A 20,604-nucleotide genomic window follows, 5' to 3' on the forward strand; every position below is an offset into this window, starting at 1 on the left:
CAACTCTGAGATTCTATCTTACACCTGTAAGAATGGCCAATAAAAAACACTGATGACAACTTATGCTGGACAGGCTCTGGGGTAAAAGGGAACACTCCTGAATTGCTGATGGGAGTACAAGCTTTTACAGCTTCTTTGGATGTCAGTGTGGCGATTTCTCAGAAAATTAGGAAACAACGTTCCTCAAGATCCAGCAATACCACTTTTGGGTATATATCCAAAGGATGCTCAATCGTGCTACAAGGACATGTGCTCAAGTATGTTCATAGCAGCTTTGTTTGTCATAGCCAGAACCTGGAAACAACCTAAATGGCCTTCGACAGAAGATTTGGATAAGGAAAATGTGGTGCATTTACACAATGGAGTACTGCACAGCAGAAAAAAATAACAACACCTTGAATTATGCATGCAAATGGATGGAGCTAGAAAACATCATTTTGAGTGAGGTAACCCAGACCCAGAAAGACAAATATCATATGGACTCACTCATAAGTGGTTTTTAGACATAAAGCAAAAACAAACAAACAAGCAAACCATAGACAACATTGAAGACCCTAAGAGAGGCATACATGGATTTAAGTACATGGGAAATAGAAAAAGACAAGATCTCCTGAGTAAATTGGGAGTATGGGGACCATGGGCGAGGGTAGAAGGGGAGAAGATAGGAAGGAAGGGGAGTGGTAAGAATATATAACTCAATAAAAACAATAAAAATGAGAAATAGCTGCATAAACAAGATAGAAACAATGGCAATTGAAAACAGACATGTTAATGTGGAAGATTAGAAATCTCATGGGGTTACACCCCTGGCAAAGAAACTGCAGGTAACTGATGACTGCTGAGTGTTGGAGAGTTTGCTGCTTTTAGGAATCAGTTCCTTAATTGGTTGTATAATACAAAGCAGTCAGCAATGGAACTATGCATATGAACAGCAAAAATGGACTCAGCAGGCTCTATGTCTATTTCTATCCGTAACAATAATAAATCATAAAGAAGAGGCTACCAATTTGAGTGGGGTAGGGAAGGAATGTAGAAGGCGATACAGTAAAGGGGTAAATGATGTAATTATATTTTAACATTACTATTTAATAAAAATATATAAAATAATTTTCATATCAAACTTCACAGGAATCTCTGTATTCTACAGTAAAGGACAGCAACATTTTCTATTTAGTATGTAGTCAGCCTACAGAAATGATAATGGTTGATTTTAAACCATATTATATAATATAAAGTTAGCTGGGTATCATTATTTAAATATTTGTGAAGATTTCATTCGTTTTGCATAAGCAAAATGTCTATTTTACACATGGAATACTTATTTGAGCTCAGTATAACGCTACCTGAACTCTAAATGCAGATTTCTTTCATTCTAAATAGTACGTGGGGTTTTTCACTGTTTCATTTTCTGCCTTTTATGTTGCCTCTTGCCATTTAGATGGAAACATTCCCCAGAACCCTTTGCTCTTTTTTTCTAAAAGCTTGTTTTTTAAATGCATTTCCCTTTGATAAAGGATTTTGTTGTAATATACAAGCAACAACCTCTTACTTAAGGAAGTTTTCCATTATCATGTCTAATGACACAGAGTCCAAGAACATCATAAATAGCATACGAAACCTGAGCAGACCAATACCAGTCTCGTAGCTATCATTTCTTAAAACCAGACAGCTTTGTTTTGTTACTTAGATATAATTTGAAACATTATTAATTAGTTCCAATAAGCTACTAAGAAGTACACATCATTATTTCTCAAAACACATTTTGGTGTCCATCTTTTAAGAAATTACAAAAAATCAAATTTTTATTAGTGTGAAATAACCATAAAATTCAATGTGTTCCATTGTTATAGTTTAATTGGCATCTTTCTTTGTCGTTTTATTGGGAGTGACACTTTTCTGAAGCTTACAATCATTAAACTGTTAAAATTCCTGAAACTGGTTTTTCATACTTTCAATCCATTCCACATAATACCTTGAGGGAAAAAATAACTCTTAGAAAAGTGATGTCACTATTTCACTCCTGATTTGATGATTTAAAATTAAAACTCTAAATTACATTTGAAGTCCCAAAAGCTACAATAGGTTACCGACTGTAATTAGAAACTAATGACTATGATTAATAACCTTAACACAAATGAAGAGGTTTTTAAGAAAGAAGACATGTAAGTACTACAGATTAGTGGGAAACTGCTGCATTACATAAATATGCGTGTTGCCTAAATATAAAAAATCAGTCATAATCTCCATGGTGAACATAAAATGAAAATAGTTTTAATCAACACTATATAGCAGCTTTACAGTCTCTGGGGAATGAAGTGTTCAGCTCTGTTTTTTTTTTTTAACACAGAGATGGACCAAGTTTCTCTCTGTGGTCTGGATTATAAACTATAATTTAAATCAATTCTTTAAACATGCAAATCAAGGTTCATACAGAAAATTCTCATTGATTTTGTAAAGGCCAGTTCTCAGCTCCAATTTTAGTTTGACATAGAAGGAGAAATCTCAACTTTGCCAAGATAATCTCATTTTATTGCATTTCGACAGTTTCTTCTCTGCAAATTGTTGGTAATGTCACCCTTTAATGAGCAGAGAGGTACAGGGATTCTAATTTTATTTGAGATTTTATTCATTTAGGGGGAAGAGTTCTCTCTATTACTCTTCAGAAATAGCAAAACTATGTCTTATTTACATAATTGTAAACTGCTCATTTTCTTTTTTCCATTAGCAGAATATTGCTGCTTAACAAAGGGTATGATCTTAGGAAGAGAAGAGTGAACACACACTAATGAGCAGCACCAGAGCAACAAGCAACACTCGATTGTTTTTCTCATTGTCTTTCTTATCATACATCAACAGATTTCATTTTCCACACGAATTCTTTCCTCATAAAAATATTTTCAAATTTTCTACTGTACACACGGAATTCAGTACATGACCTCAATCATTTTGAGACTCAAGGGCTCATATTACTTCTAGTTAAAGTTTAAATATTAGGCAGAAAAAAACTATTTCCTTCTAAGATTTATGCACCTATGCATTTTCTAACATAAATTTTGGCTCAGTATGCAGCACCAAATAGTTAAAGGATCTATACTTTTGCACAGATCATTTCAAAGGTGAATTGTCATTACACATTTATGTTTTATATCAACTAACCTAAATGTAACAACATATCAGTCCACTTTCTGGTTACTAGTTCTTTTTAAAATATCTATCTATCTATCTATCTATCCATCCATCCATCCATCCATCCATCCATTCATCCATCCATCCATCTATCTATCTATCTATCTATTCCCTACTGCATGTGTGTATGCATGTATTCCTGAGTATATGTATGTGAACTACATGCATGCAGCAACCCATGGATGTCAGAAGAGGGTAACAGATCCCCTGGGACTGGAGTGACAGAAGTTGTGAGCCCCCTATATTGGTTTAGGAATTAAACCTGTGTCCTCTACAAGTGTACTAAGTGCTCTTATTTTTTCCATCATTATTACTGCTTCTTCTCATATGAGCTAATGAAACTTCATTTTTCTTTAACATTTAGCTTTAACTTTTTATTTTGCAATGGTAATGTTCTCCCCCAAAGCCTCATGCAGATGAGGACTCACCACCACTGACATTTTGTAAATTAAAACCTATATTTGAGATAATTATTTAATGTCTTTTTCTTGGTCAAGAGTCAACCGGATAAATTATTTTACAATAATTCTTAATAATATCCAGTTATGCCAGCACCATTTGTTAAAGATGCTTTCCTTCTTCCATTGTATGCCTTTAGCTCCCTTGTCAAATATCAGGTGTTCATATGTTTGTGGGTTAATACCCTTGTCTTCTATTCAATTCCATAGGTCGACTTCTCTGTTGTTATGCCAATACCAAACTGTTTTCAATACTGTTGCTCTGTAATAGAGTTTGAAGTCAGGGATGGTAATGCCTCCAGAAGTTCCTTTATTGTATAAGATTGTTTTGGCTATCCTGGGTTTTTTGTTTTTCCATATAAACTTGATTATTGTTCTCTCAAGGTCTGTGAAGAAGTTTGATGGAATTTTGATGGGGAGAAGGTTAGAGAGAAGGGAGTAGGGGAGGAATGGGGAAAGCTAGGTGGACTGGGATGGGGGGAGGGAGGAAGGATGGATATGAGATCAGGGAAGAATATATTTCAACTAAGGGAGTCATCTTAGGGTTTACAGGAGACTTGATTATAAATGGGATCACAGGTCCAAGGAGATCCCCAGATTGTTCTCTGGACAGAAGAGAGGGTGCCTGAAACGGCCTAGGCCCATAACCATACTGATGAATATTTTGCTTATCACCATAGAAACTTCATTTGGCGATGGATGGAGATAGAGACCCACATCGTAACACTGGACTTAACTCCCTAGGTCCAAACGAGAAGCAGAAGGAAAGAGAACGTGAGCAAAGACGGCAAGATCAGAGAGAACCTTCATCCCACGATGGATGGCGATACAGATGGAGACCCACATTGGAGCACCGGACTGAGCCCCCCAAGGTCCAAATGAGGAGTAGAAGGAGGAAGAAAATGAAAAAGGAAATAAGGACTGTTAGGGATGTGATCACCCACTGATACAAGGGGACGGATCTAATGAGAGTTTACCAAGGCCAGTTGGACTGGGGCTGAACGAGGATGCAATCCAACTAGATTCTCTGAATGTGGCCGGATTCTCTGAATGTGGCTGGCCGGAGTCTTTCTGAAAAGCCATTGACAATGGCACTGGGACCTGTTTCCTCTGCATATACTGGATTTTGCGGATCCAGTCTGTCTGGACACTCACCTTCCTGGACCTGGAGGGAGGCGGGAGGAACTTGAACTTCCCACTGGGCAGGAAACCCTGACTGCTCTTAGGGATGGAGAGGGAGGAGGAGAGGGAGTGGGGGGGAGTGGGAGGGTGGTGGGAGGAGGGGCGGAAATGGAAACTTTTATAATTTAATAAAATTACCAAAAAAAATTCTTAATAATAAAAATCACATTCCTGTTTTCTGCTTAAGGATAAGAGTATTTTTTGTACTTTTCAATAGGCCTACTATAGCACACTGTATGTAGTCAGACTATGGAAATATTGAATGGACTGATGCAATGTGTTACTGTTTAGTGACTTCTTAATTATTTAAGAATAAAGTATGAGGTGTCTTGAATAATAAATGGAATACATGGAAAAATTCCTACAAATTCCCATATCATGTTGAGTAACAATACTATAATTTTTTGTAAGCCTTGTAGAAACCTCAGAATACTCAGGTGTTCTATAAAGGCTAATGACATTTTATGATTGACCTTCTAATATTAGCATATTTTCTATATTAATATAATACAAATTATATCTAACTAATAAAGAAATGACACATATATGTTAATATAATACATACATACACACACACACACACACACAGACACACTCACACATACTCTTCCAATGATTCTTGTCCTTTAGGTGATTATATGGGTGAACTATGACTGTGGGACTTAAGAAGGTTAGTATGACTGTGACAATTTAGCCATGATGGAACAACTCCTTACACTAGGCTACCAAAGCAGAATTCCTTTTGAGTTCATCTACTGCCTGTATTGTAATATGTTCTCAGTATGTGCTAATTTTTCCCTGTTCTTAAATGAGCCCAGGCATGTTTTTAATTACAGCGCAATTCCTAATGCAGTATTTAATTCATAGTCTTATATTCCATCAGCCACTCTCAGATTCACACTAAAAAGGACATTCCATTAATAATTCTTGCCAATTTTAAAATCTTCCTATGTCATTCTTCTATTCATTTAGACATTTGGAGTTTAGTACAGTAAAACTATTTTCATTCTTTTATTCTATCTCTCTCTACCTTTATTTCTCCCTTCTTCCTTCCCTCTCTCCCTCTCCCCCTTTCCCTCTCTCTCACAGTTTCCTCTTCTCTCTGTAGACCAGACTGGCTTTGAACTCAGAGATCTTCCTGCCTCTGCCTCCTGAGAAAACTTATATTAACACTGCCCCATGAACTTTTAATTTTTCTACTATTCTCTAAATGATAATTATTTTAAAATCTGTAAATATCCTATCTGTAAGTACGTACAATTCCTTGGAGCAATTAAACTATATTTTCCTTATAGAATGTAGTATAATTAGGTCACAATGGAAGCCCTTTCTATTCATCACAATTAAAAAAAACATAACTGTGTAAAAGGGCAATAACCTACAGGACTTGAGTTTACCTTTCCAGGAAAGAGAAAGATTTTTAAAGATACAAACACATTGTCTGGAGATGTTGATCAGTGGCAAAATAAGAAATTAGGGCCTAATTACCTAGCAGGTGTGAGGCACTGGATGGGATCGCTAGTACCACATCCACAAACAGAAATAAAAACACTCAATGACATTTTATATAAAAGAGAAAATGGAGCTTATTAACAGTTTTAGTGAATATGAGTGAACAGCAGGGAATTATTTCATGTCCTAGATTTGACTGGAAAAGCTAATTAGAAAACCAAGCAAGCTCAACTACAGAGGTCAGTTACAGTAGGTGTTTATAAAACAAGATACAATTGCGAAATATTTAAACAGACAAAGTAGAAATAGCATCTCGATGTCAAACTTTTGGATGGAATGCTAAAATTTTCCATACAAGTTAGAATTTTTTAGTTGTCTGCAGAAATTCAGTTACATATAACCTGTATAGCAAAATGTATCTTCTTAACAGGTTTTCAGACTCATTTCTGGATTTAAGTATCAAGAAATTCAAAGTTTTGAAGGAATCGGAGGATTGAAGACTTCTCAAATTTCAGTTCATGTTTTAAATTTAATACCTTACACTTGATATAAAATCAGATTTAAAAAGATCTGATCAATTATTTTCAAAGCAATCCACATAATTTTTGTAAAAACATCACATCTTTTTTATGTAATATGATTTCTTGGCTCATAAATATTGAACCGAAGTAAATAATTTTACTATTGAAAAGAAGGTACAAATATAGAATTTCTGGAAAATAAGTACAGTTGAGTTATGGTAAACCAACATCACATATCAGAAAATCAGGGTGTTCTCCAGAACAGTCTTGTAGTGAAGGGCCCCCCCATACTTGAAAGACCCCCACATCCACATACTATGTTAAACTCTGCTGAAACTTAACTGAGCCATAGAAAAAAAGCCCCCAGGCTCAGCTAATGACTCTGTGAAATTTAGCTGGGCCATAGAAGAAAAGTTCCCCTGGCCCAGCAGATGCTAAAACAGGATATCTATGGGTTGCAGACTCAGACTCGCTGACTAGGCTGAGGAGAGGGAGTATCCCACCCCCAAGGCATTCTATCAAAACTGTCAACTTGCTGCAGGGTTCTCTATCTAGCTTTGTGGTTTTTCAGGGAAATTCGGGAATAGACATGGGGCCATTCCTGGGGTGAGCTAAACCCGCCAATTTGAGAACCAATGAAATGCTTGTTGCTATGCAGCCTCTTATGTAACTCTTAAATCCCTGTAAATACATAATGTGCCTTCAGCCTGGCATGCTCAGTAACTTGGTTGCTGTAGCATCCATAGGCGCCTGTGTAAATAAACTGCCTCTTGCTCTTGCATCCAGTGGACTGGTTCTTGGACAGAGGGCTCCAAGTGAGACCCCCTGACATTTGGGGTCTTGCAGTAGCTGTATAAACCCAGGGTAACCTGGGTCTCAGTCAACACCTTCCATTCAGTAAAAATATTCATTACTAGCATGTGAGATAGGAGCATTATATCATAAATGGGAGAATATTGCAAGGGCTGTAACCTTCATGAAGCTCTTACTAAAGTATTATTTTCAATTTTTAGTAGACTCAGACACTGTGAGTCAGGGATTTATGAGACAGTTACCATTCTAAAAACTAATGATTTGTTTAAGGATTAAGATGCCACTGATATTCGAGTCAACCTAACAGCAAAAAATCCTTTCTTCCTAAATGATGTGCAGATAATCTAGGAAGGAACACAAAGTATTTTCCTTAAATGATACCAGTTTTATTAGGAAAAATTTATTTCATTCACATACTACAATTCAAAGAAATAAATTACTACATTTGCAAACTATACTGTTTCCCCCATTCTTTCTTGCTAGACTGAATGAAGGAACTAGTTTGTTGTCACATTTGCACACAATTAGTAAGAAGTAGGATCATTAGCAAGAGAAAGAAGTTTATTGATGGGCCTCATTGCTCTCAGTCCATAAATAAAACCATTTAATTCTAATGACCATAATCCAGCTCCTTAATCTTGACAGTCTTAAATTACAGATGGATATATAATGATCTCAATTGTTCCCTTAGTTTATTAACACATAAAAAGATTAAGCAGATATGATGTGACCAGACAATAGTTAAAGAAAGAGCAAATAATGACATTACGGTTAAAACTGTTAATTAGCAACACTAACTTTAGTAAGAGTGATGTAATTAAAATCCTTCAAATGCTAAAAACTGATGTTTTCAAAACAACATTAAAACAATCAGGAGAAGAACATACCCCACAGACATGAAATACTATCATGAAAATACCCTTTCATGGTTGGCTGGGGTCTAATGTGGTTAGGGAATGGTTGTTACTTCACGTGATATTCAAGATGTACCTATACTTATTGTCCATACGTAGTTTAAAACTAAGAAAGAAACAGAGACAATTTACCAACAAGCTTTCTACTTTCAGTAAATCACACTTTTTTGGAACCAAATTTAAACAAAAACATCTAAATACTGCTAATTGAATTGCCATAGCCACAGAGTTTCCATCCATAACTGTCTGAGCCTACCAATGAAACAACTAAACTTTAAAAAGCTGAGAGTTGACTTAAAGTTATTGTTAAAATATTAGTACAAAAATAACTTAATTCAATAGAATTAGGAAATTTAGTACGTTATAGAGAATACTTATTAGATATCAATTAAGTTTCATGGTTTAGTAGTTAGAAAAGATGAAGTAAAACTGAAGAGAGGAAGTGAAGAACACTGAGGGAGTCAAAGACAACAAACTACTTATGGAAAATTGATTGGTTCGTCAATCAATTGAAAATATATTTAAAAATAATAGTGATGCTGATTTGATCTGCATTTAAGGATATTTACAGAGATGCTTGTATTTTCAGAGAACTAATGTAGATACATGAGAAACTAATACTATATTACTTAAAAACAACTCCATGGTGCGGAATGACTGAGGCAGGAGGATTACCATGACTTTAGGCTACCTTGGGCTACTGAGTGATTTCCAGGTCTGTGTGTTCTGCAGTGAGATTCTGTCTCAAACAAAATGCTGTAACGTAATATAAATAAAATAGCATAAATCACTGCTAACCTAGGAAAAAAGCCATTAGTAGGTTGAAATTTAGGGATACATACATATAGTGAGTATGTAAGTATCAAGAAGAAATTTAGGTAACCTCTCTAGAAGTTAGGGTAAAAATTTGAACCATACATATAAAATTCAAATTTATTCACTTAAAATATAAATCATTCTAAAAAAGTTCACTTTGAACTCAGAACTTACCAAAAAGAGCCAAAATTAAGCTAATATTTAAAAGAAAACAATGCACTGCAAAGCAAACTGTAATATCAATGTAATTCTCTTAAAATTTAGTAGTCATATCATACTGAAATTGTGTTTTACAGAAAACAGGCAAATTATTAGAAAGAAATTACATGATCTTTAGGCTTTCTTTAAACTTGTGCTATATTGCCCCTCTCTTGCCCCTTGGCACCTGTGGCAGGCAATCAGGGGAGCTGACCCAGCCCCTCACCAGCTGCAGCAGTTGGGAAAGCGGGCCTGGTACCTAGCGTGGGCAGCACAGTAAGTAGAACTCACCCTCTCAACATGGGCACTGGTAAGCTGACTGTGAGAAGGTAATTCTGGGGGATACGGCCCTGCCCCTCATCTCCCATAGGGTGGCATGGGTGAGGGTGAGATGCTTTCCTCTAACCACCCCTCACCTGAACTGTGGCAAGTGGGAGTGCTGGCCCTGCCCATAACCAGCCATAGCACCATTTCAACCTTGTTGGAAACACAGTAGAGCTGTTCCTGAGGGCATGAAAGCAGAGAAACAGGGCCACCCCTTGCTCTTTGCTACATAGAGGGAACTAGCCAGGGTAATGTTGAACAGCTCTCTTTACTAGTGAGGATGGCGGAGAGCTGGCAGACTGACCAACTCTGCAACATCCCAGACCCAGAACCGGGGCTATGAGTTGCCCCCATCCCAACATCCACCCCATATGTAATCTGCTGGAGCATGTGAAGGAGTTGGCCATCAGCTCCAAACCTGCAGGATCTCCATGACATAGGGCAAAAAGAAGATATTCAAGAGGCATCCCAGTGAAAGCCTACTATCGACAGTGTAACAGAAACCAGAGGTCTCAAGCTGGACCAATGACTCTTTGCAATGAAAACTTGCAAGTAAAGATATATGGACTAAAGTGTATATATACTGTGTGACTCACTGTGTCACACTACAGCTTCCACAAAAAATCTTTCTTTCTTTCTTTCTTTCTTTTTCTGAAATTTTATTTTATTTTATTCTGTGGGAGAGGTTGCAAGGGCAGAGGTTGGATATGAAGGGCTGGGGGAGATGAATGGGATTTAAATGCATGATGTAAAAGTCACAAAGAATAAACACGAAGTTAAAAAATAAACTATCTTATCATATTTGTTAAAAACATATTCAAGAGTCTTCAAGACAAGTCTCATCTCATATTTGAAACATGATCTTATTAAAAATAACTGACATTGATTTCTATATATTATTTATATATATTTGGTTGTGACATTTCTCATTCAGGAATATGTTATCCTGCTTATGAATTAAGACTTTCAAATACTGAAACAAAGAGTAAAATAAGAGAGCAAGCCTTGATATGATTGATCAACTTTTCAAATACGCTGTTTCTTTCAGTGTGATAAAATGAGGTTTGTTACAGAAATTTAATTAAATACTTCGGACACTGTTGGAATAACTTCATCTAAATTGGTACAGAACCCAATTTAATTTTCATCTCTGTTCAAAAAAACACTTTTAGACTACAAAGTATCAATCATTATGCACTTTAGAAAATCATTTCATTCCAATCTAAATAGTCTTAGAAGGTGGCAATGGGAGAACAGGACCGTGTTATTGAATTATGGGAAAAGTTAAGTACTTTTATTTGACACAGAGTTTTCAGCAAGAAATCCCAGTGAACAACACATAAATGAATCTTGCCTTACATTTAAACAAAAAACTCTTTGTCTAATCAAATATTTTTTCATATAGCAAAGTTACTTTTCAGAAGATATATTATCAGAGAAGCATTTCTTAATGAACTACATGTCAGCCACTGCTCTCAAAACCCTTCCAAGACAGACCTTCACACTGTGAAAACAGTATTTTTAATTGAGCTGGACTGGACAGTTTGGCAAATTGCTTATTATCTTTATTTAACTTGAAGATCAAATATACATCGTAGGGTTTATAAGTCATTGCTTATTTTTTCTTATGAAAATTTAATATAAGAGTAAAATTGTATACACCAGGCTTAAGCATGCAAACCTGCTTTTTCACAATTGAAAGTGGTGACTTTCAGTAACTGTACATGGTTTTACCAAATACATTATTTTGTTTTAACCATGCCATATGGCTTAAAACTTCAAATCAACTCACTATTCATATCCTCTAAGGACACTTTAGGCACTAGGAAAGGTAGTAACATTTGCAATGGATGCATTTTTTAGGGAAAAAAATAAGACTGTAGCCAAGGACTTATTTCAATTTAAATTAGGCTATTTCTTTCTTTTTTATTTTTTAATGGAAACCAGAAATGGAACTGAAGATGAGACATGCAATTGCTCATGAGTGCCACAAATAAAGTACAAAAAGGGGAAAATATCAGCTAAATAGTTTTTAATAGTATTGCTCTTTTGATATAAAAATGATTTTCTGCGTACAGCTATTTACAAGGACACAGGTATACACACACAAATCTCTACCAATTTAATATGAACTTATTATTATTCCTCTGGAAGGACCAAGTAGAGCACACATACTTTTTCTCTGCATTTTAATAGATTAATTATACCACACACATAGAGAATATGTTTTCTACAGCTTATAGACAACATAAGGAGAAGAGCAATTTTTTTTAGGAACTGTTGGCAACAGAGAAAAATGTATGGCAGCAAATGAGTAAAAGTTTGAGGCCACAAGCCACAAGTGGAGTTTTGAAACATTCAAGAATTGGCACAGCTTGTTAGTACACCTACCTCTCTGTAACCATGCCAACAGTGGCATGGAGTGCCTCTCTTCAGAGCCACCATCTGCTCCCACACCACCTAGCTTGTTCACACCTCCTCATCCCCATTGTACCATGGCCCCTGCAGTCCCACCCAGGTATCTCATTCCACAGTAACTGCTATGGGGTGGTGGGGAGCAGATGGTGGAACAGAAGTGTTTACCAGTAAACCTCTATCATCAAGTTGTTGCTTTTAATGCTCACCTCGAGACCCAAGCTAAATAATGGCATTAAAGGTCATGTGTGATTTCTCTTTTCATTTTCTAAAACTGATGAGCACTGACTAGGTTCAGATATTTTCAAATGAAATTTCTGTGCATTTCAGAACCTTTAAAACCTTGCTTTCACTTCTTTAGGAGAGAAGCACAAAAGTAGCAGAATCCTAGGAGTCAGATCAGAATTGAACTCCATGCAACAAAAGACAGCCATGGTAATAACATTTTGATAGGATGAAGGACATATCAAGGAAGGAGGAGCACCCATGATATAACAAATGTGGTTTGACAATAAATGCAGGTATAATTTTCAGCTCCCAGTGTTTATTCTGAAAACAATCTCAAAACATAAACTGCCTCTGTTTTCTACTATCAAAGGAAAATAGCTCTAAGAATTTACTGAATCACTTCAATGATTTTGCATGACTGTTGAGACCTATCTTCAGTTTTAACTTGTCCTTGCCAATCTTATAAGTGGTCTATAATTCTCAATGATGAGTATTTTGCAGATGATAAATCTAATAGCTCTGACATCTATAAAGGATATTCAGTTGGTGAGTTAGATGAAAAATGATGGTGCAGAAATTGAGCCTACCTTGGGATAATGGTAAAACTATGACTATGGGTAAGCATATAGCTTGCACTTGATAGTTTTTCTTTCTAGCTCTGCTTTTATTTTAATATTATTGACAGTCTTGAAGGACATATAGAATTGAACTTAAATATGTAGTCATATTTATTTAATGGATTTCATTGTATTTTTAGTTTTAAATTCCAAAGAATAAAAATATGCCTCTAAGATATTATTATTTTGAAAATGACAGCAATAGCACTTATAAGACCAGATCATCGACATATTTTATATGTTTATCTTTCCTTTTAATACTTTGTAACGTATCATGAAGAAATTTTATTTATTTTCTATGTTATTGCAAAATGACAAAAAATAATTCCAACATTTCACTTCAAAGAGCTAACAAGAGAATTATCTACATTTGATTTTTCAATGTAATGCCTAACAAGAACACATGGTCAAATAACATATGCATGTTTATTTTTCATGAAAGAAAGCATTATGATATTAAATATATCATAGAGCCTTCAAGTCTTCCTATTGAAATAATTATAGTGTTTTTCCCGGTCTTGCTTTCAAAACATTTGAAAGTACAAAAATTTTTCTAGTATAACTTAGCTTCTATCAGTGTTATACTTCTATATATACATATCACCCTTATTACATACTTAAGTAATTGCACAAACGTTTGATAATTTCTCTAAATACTTTAAGAAGTCTTTATTTGGAAGAAGCTTGATATTTCTTACTTTGATTTTACCACAGTTTATTAAATATAAGCTATAGTCTTAACCAAATAAGGATATTATTGGAAAATCTACTTTATTTTCTCTTATTGAAAGGGACTATTCAATTTCTCCCATTTGGTCATGATGTTCAAGATAATAAACCCAGTGAGACAAAATATTTTGTTACACTGTGGTTGAACTTAAAAGAAAGGGAAAAAGGAACACACATGCAAAATTTAAGTAAAATTTAAATAGTTACAGGAAGAATGCTGTGAGGGGAGAAAACCCTTCATCTTAATTCAGAATAGGGACAGAATAGAAGACTTGGAAAAAGGGAGAAAATCTGATAATAGTGCTGGAGGAGAGTAGGCAGGTCCATGAGGCAGTGAAATGGCTATGTGGTGCAAGGCTTGTAATGGATGCCTAACTGCCTGTAAGTGATCACCAGAACCTACTACGGATGGAGAGAAATAACTTCTGAAAGTCATTCTTTAACTACCACAGTACTCTACTCCATGTAACTTGTACACTCGCAGAACAATAAATACAATGTATTAAAAAAAATGGGTGGCTGGGAGAGAGGAGGTAGCAGAAACTGCAGTTGGAATGTAAAGAATAAAAATTAAAATGAAAAATGCTAATAGATAAAAACAATAAATAAAAGCAAGGCAGAAAATGGGATGCACAAACAGAACAGCTTAGAATGGGACTGTAAGTCAGTAGCCACATGAACCCAGAAACAGAAGTATAGTTTTTTTCCTTAGTGTACCAGATGAAACCAGGGGTTCAAGAATCATGTAGGAGTTGGAGGAAAAAGGGGAATTTTAAACAATAAGAAAAGAAAATCCCACAATTTTTATCAGTATTTACCCTCTGTATTTATAAGAGTAGCATGGAGAAAGTGAAAATGGTAGGTATAACTCCTGATCTATATACTGTAGCTTGGAAACTGCACGAACTATATTTCTGATTCCTGTCCTTACTTTCTTGGACACTGATCTACATGGCAGCATATTTTATTTTTAGGCTAACGTGATACTATTACCACTATTAGTATTTTAGACAGAGTTTGGCTATATGACACAGGCTGGCTCAGAACTCACTATGTAGACAATGTTGTACCCACACTACTCATTCTTCTTTATTAGTCTCCCAATGTAACATTATAAAACAATTTCATTCTTCAATATCACACATTTTTTACCATGTAACAATGTTTTATGCTACATATGGCAGACATAGATGTTCCTCACATTTATACTTCTTTCCTTCATATATTTGAAGGAAAATATGAGCAAGCAAACACATAGATAAAAAAATTCTTGAGTATCCAAACAGAATTCTTAAGGAAAAAAATCCTTCAGCTATTGAAGGTTAGACACCACCGCCCTGGTGGGTATCAATGACAATAGATTGGAAAATAAGCTTGTGTTTTGTCGGTTACCTATAATTACCCTACCATGATCACACACATTATAGTATGATTCTAAGTTCATGTTTATCCTTTTTTTTTCTCTTAACAAACATTTATTGGTTTGTTTAGAAAATATGAGCTAATCAGTTTACCTGAAATCCATATGACATTTTCATTTCTATGATCAGGACATACCTTTAACAAAAGCAAAATCATTCTAAAAGGTGTTTGTTACAAATAAACTATGTATTCCAGACTCTTACTATTTGTGTGTCTATCATAACACTCCTTGCTAACAAACACTTTATATAACATCTCTCAAGTAAATATGATAGTTCATGGACTGATGTGGATACTAATTTGAATACTTTCAGCAGATGTCGAGTGTAGTGAATTAAGTTTATATTACAACCAGAAAGGGGTCATTTGCTCCAGGAAGAAGAGGAAGTAGCTTGATTTTGACCTCAGGGTTTGACTGCTGAAATTATTAGGCCAATTTCAGGATTGTATCTTTCATGGAGGGGGGAGGCATTAAAGTATGCAAACTATTCATTAGTTGTTGCTTATTGACAAGAGTCTATATCTGTCTTGCACAAGTATACAAAAGCACGTGGTTTCTCTTTTTTCTTTTCTTTTTTTGGTTTTTCAAGGCAGGATTTCTCTGTAGCTATGGAGCCTGTCCTGGAACTAGCTCTTATAGACCAGGCTGGCCTCGAACTCAAGGAGATCTGCCTGTCTCTGCCTCCCGAGTGCTAGGATTAAAGGCATATGCCACCACCTCCTGGCTAAAAGCACATGTTTTACACACACACACACACACACACACACACACACACAATTTCTGCCATTGCACTTCAACTTAAATGAGAATACCTCCCATTAAATCCTTTTAATATTGAAAATATCTTAAACTGATAATGTATTTTAGGTATTTTATCTATTAAACACTCCTAAGCTCAAAACTAAAGAAAAGTTTATGGTATAGTTTGTTACTATATCACTCGTGTGACTAGGAATTTTAGCTCTCTGCTGATGCCCAGTGTTGGGGAACATGCCACATATTGTCAACAGAGGACAGGATCGAAATTCAAATTTGAAGTATAATTTCTATTGAATGTATACTGTTTTTATATTATTTGATTTATAATGACTTGACTGTGATGATTTTAAAGTAAAACAGTTTTAAAGCCGTTACAAATCAGGAGCATCAATATATGTAAACATATTATTTTCAACAATGGAAATGAATTAATTTAGTCAGCAAAAGATAACCACTTTTTAATATGACAAGAAGCAGCCAATCACCCAGCATTTATTAAATGGATTTTAATATAAAATACAGAAGTTCACAAACCACTGAGTAGTCCCTCATCAATATAATCTAATAGCCAAAAGGACATATGAAGGCCTATTGGATGAATGACAGAAGATTCGATAGAGGATTTATTTGTTAGCCTTCATGTTCAGTGTAGGCAGGGCTAATGGTTAACAGAGAACTTAATAGTCATTTTACTTTTCAAAGTGGTATGATTCATTTCTCAGAGCTATTCATGGTTAGAGCTGGAAATTAAGAGTTTTTGAAGCAACAGGATCCTATTTCACTCTTAGTATACATGAATGATTCATATCACGGTTAATAACAGAATTCTTGCATGACTAGGGAAGAAAAATCTCCATGTGAAATAATGTTGACCCAATTAGAAAAGGCTTCTAAAGCAATAAACTGCCAAGTCTCAATGAGATAGAATCCCATAATATTAAAAAATTTCATATTAGAAAGATTCTAAGAGGAAGAACAATGGGCCAGTGTCCCTCGGGGAGAAGATAGATTTGATGAGGTCATTATATTTTTTCAAATATATTGTAATTAAAAACCAAATAAAATCAAAACCTACTTATGGAGATCATATACTACATATAAATGAAATACCAAAGGATTTATCTTTTTAACCAAAAAAAGGTCTTCTTACAGGACACCAAACCAATCCCATTAATTTTATTACTGAGATTTCTCCAATTTTACCAAGTAAAGCATTTATCATCTAAACTGTACTTATTACTGCATGGGCAATCCCAAACAATTAAACAAAAAAGAAGCAGATCAATATTTCTAATTTATGGTAAACATTTTAAATTTTAAGATTCTCTTCATCATGTATCCTAGGCTAACCTCCAATTCTTTATGTTAGTAGAGAATAACTTTGAATTTGTGATCTTCTTGCTTTCTCTTACCAAATGCTGAAATTACAGTCAAGGTCCTACAGACAGTTTCTGTGATGCTGGGGATCATGCCCACCAGAGTTTTATTGTATGTGAATCAAACATTTTATCAAAGTAGCTATGTCTGTAGGCAATAAACATGTTCTGAATAAAGAAATTTCTAGGAAAATCTAGGATGAAGATCTTTTAATGCATAAGTGTAAATTCTTATGTCTACATTTTTAATTCCCTACCTCTACATGCTTAACTTTTTATTAGGAATTCTTCCAAGATCAAAACCAAAGCCAGATATTCATGCCAGGGATGTAACTGTATGGTAGACCATGAGACAAATCAAAAACAAACAAACAAAACAACAACCCTAAACAAAATAAAACAAATCAAGCAAACAAATGAGAAACTCGCACTTGAGTAAAGCTTTCCTGGACAGCACTAAGTCAAGTTAATTTCTACATTTCTTGTACTCTACAGCACCGATGCATGTAAGGGATTGAGTTATACAACACAGTAATTTATGTTCTTATATATCTGTTTTCCTTACTATGTTGAGACGTTCTGGGTGACATGTACTACATGGCACTTCTGTTTGTATCTCCAAAAATCTGACATATAGTAAAAGTTTATTAAGTATGTATTCAGTGAATTAGTGCAAATGAAAATGCATCACTTAAACAATATTATTCTTTATTGAAAATCAAGAACACATTTACAAGTTATTGGAAACACTTGGAAAAGTTGTGTATAAATGTTTAATGAATTGTGCCTCTCCTAAAGCCAACTAAATTATAAAACATAATATATAACAGTATTTAAGAACCTTAGGTAAGCAATAGCAATTAGATAGGTTGTCACAGAACTGGTTTAGATACCATCCTTGATGATATTAATATAATAATGTTACAGAGTATTCAGCCTTGATGATATTAATACAATAATGTTACAGAGTATACAGCCTTGATGATATTAATATAATAATTTAGTTACATTCAATGAATAAGTTTCTTAATCTGAGTACATGTGAAAGTAGAAGTATACTTAAGAGACTCTGAGTAGTGTGAAAAGGAGAAAAATGGAAGAAACAGACCACGGTGGTTTGAATGAGATTGGCCACATACGTGAAAGGTTGGTTCAAGTTGGTAGAATTGTTTGGGAATGATTAGCAGGTGGTGTGGCTCTGTAGTGCTATTTCATTTGTCTAAATAAAGCTTGCCTGAAGAACAAAGAGTAAAACAGCCGCAATGATCACCCATACAGACCAAGCAGTGGTAGCACACAGTTCTAATCCCAGTAGCCACACTAGTTTGCCATTGAAACTAGGCGTTAGTGGTGCACACCTTTAATCCCAGGACTAGGGAGGAATATAAGATTGGAGAAGACAGGTTTCAGGCCCAGTCTCATTCTGAGGATTCCTGAAGGCAGGATAACCATTTTTGGACTGAGGTAGAGGTAAGAGTCAGTGTTTGGCTGCTTTTCTTTTCTGGTCTTCAAGTAGAACCCCAATATTTGTCTCTGGGCTTTTATTAATCCTGCTACATTTGGCATTATGTTAAAATCGAAAGCTTCCTTTTAATTAGAAAAGGGGAGAAGATGTGGAATATTCTTTTTTTTTAAGGCTTGTTTTATTTTAATGACTGATCCACCTGAGGCCACAGGCAGCCCATTATGTACAGACACAAGGGAAGCTCTATTTCTTGGTCTCTTCCTCCTTGGACAGTCTTGATGATCTCCTTCTTGGCCTGGAGGCGCTCCTCCCGGTGCTTTCGTGCTTCCTTGGTCTTAGACCTGCGAGCCTCAGCCTGGTCAGCCAGGAGCTTCTTGAGGGCCTTGTCTGCCTTCAGCTTGTGGATGTGTTCCATGAGAATCTGCTTGTTTTTGAAGACATTCCCTTTGACCTTCTGGTACAGGCTGTGATACATATGGCGGTCAATCTTCTTGGATTCACGGTATCTCCAGAGGAGCCGGCGCAGGATCTGCATCCTTCTCATCGAGGTCACCTTCTCGGGCATTCGGGCATTGACAGTACCCTTCCGCTTTCCTATGCCCATAGGCCTGCCCTTCCGACGAGCCAAAGTGTTTTTCCGGCATCGAGCCCGGGAATGGACAGTCACAGGCTTCCGGATGATCAGCTCATCTTTGATCAGCTTCCGTATCTGCTGACGGGAGTTGGCATTGGCAATTTCATTGGTCTCGTTGGGGTCCAACCAGACCTTCTTTTTACCACAGCGCAGGACGCTAGAGGCAAGCCTCTTCTGTAGCCTGAGCATACTCATGGCTGCAGATGCAGCAGCGAAAGGACAATGTGGAATATTCTTGTGTAAATGTGTTGCTTTTGTTTGCTGACAAATAAAAGATGCTATTAAAAACATGTTGGAATGGCTCCATGTTTTCTTCTCTTCTGTTTCCACACAAGGCGACTGACTCATAACTAGGTCGTATATCCCTTTTACTCATGGTAAATATTACTATTGTTTTCTTTTAAGCTATATTTTCCTTTTATATTAAAGTGCTTTGGCTTAATCCATACTAGTGAGTTAAGAGAGTGTAGCAAGCGAGATGCCTTTAACCTATTATAAACAACCATGCACAACATATGGTGGCATTACTGACTTAAAAAACAATAAAACTGTGAAACAGCATTTTAATATGCTATGCAATGACATACAGGAAAGGAAAAGTAACAGAGTTCTACATATTCTGTAATGGTATATGCCAGAGATAGGAAGGCACAGGGAGTAAAATTTTGACTGTACACTGTGGGACTGGTAAAGTGGATGAATTAGTCCAGAAGAATCAATTGTCAACTGATGATCCTAAACTCTCAAGAAAATAACTAAAAATTGCTCTCAGTGGTCTTCACAACATTGCACAAGCCCAAGTCGTTGTTGTTTTAGTTTGTTTTGTTTTGTTTTTGAAGATAGGGTTTATCTGTGTAACAGTCCTGGCTGTCCTGAAACTCACTTTGTGGACTAGGCTGGCCTTGAACTCATTTGATCCACCTACCTCTGTCTCCAGAGTGCTGGGTCTAAAGGCATGAGCCACCATAGCCTGGCTTCACAATCCCAAGTATTAATGGTTCTATGCAAAATACTTTCTATTGGTTTAACAGAAGGAGTCACCTTTATCTCTATTTTCCATATTTATCAACCTAGGACTATGTCCTGTCCTTGAT

The 20,604-nt window shown here is 35.7% G+C and overlaps 1 protein-coding gene and 1 pseudogene across 3 annotated transcripts in view; both read right to left on the reverse strand.

Moving 5' to 3' along the window:
* The window catches only part of Diaph2 (diaphanous related formin 2), a 727,907-nt gene that overhangs the window by 299,939 nt on the left and 407,364 nt on the right, over positions 1-20,604 (reverse strand). The gene's annotated exons all lie outside the window — the stretch shown is intronic.
* LOC125389486 (large ribosomal subunit protein eL19 pseudogene) lies at positions 19,033-19,749 on the reverse strand (annotated as a pseudogene).

The sequence above is a fragment of the Myodes glareolus genome, chromosome X (genome assembly GCF_982192425.1).
Source record: "Myodes glareolus chromosome X, mMyoGla1.1, whole genome shotgun sequence".
In the NCBI taxonomy this organism is placed as follows: Eukaryota; Metazoa; Chordata; class Mammalia; order Rodentia; family Cricetidae; genus Myodes; species Myodes glareolus.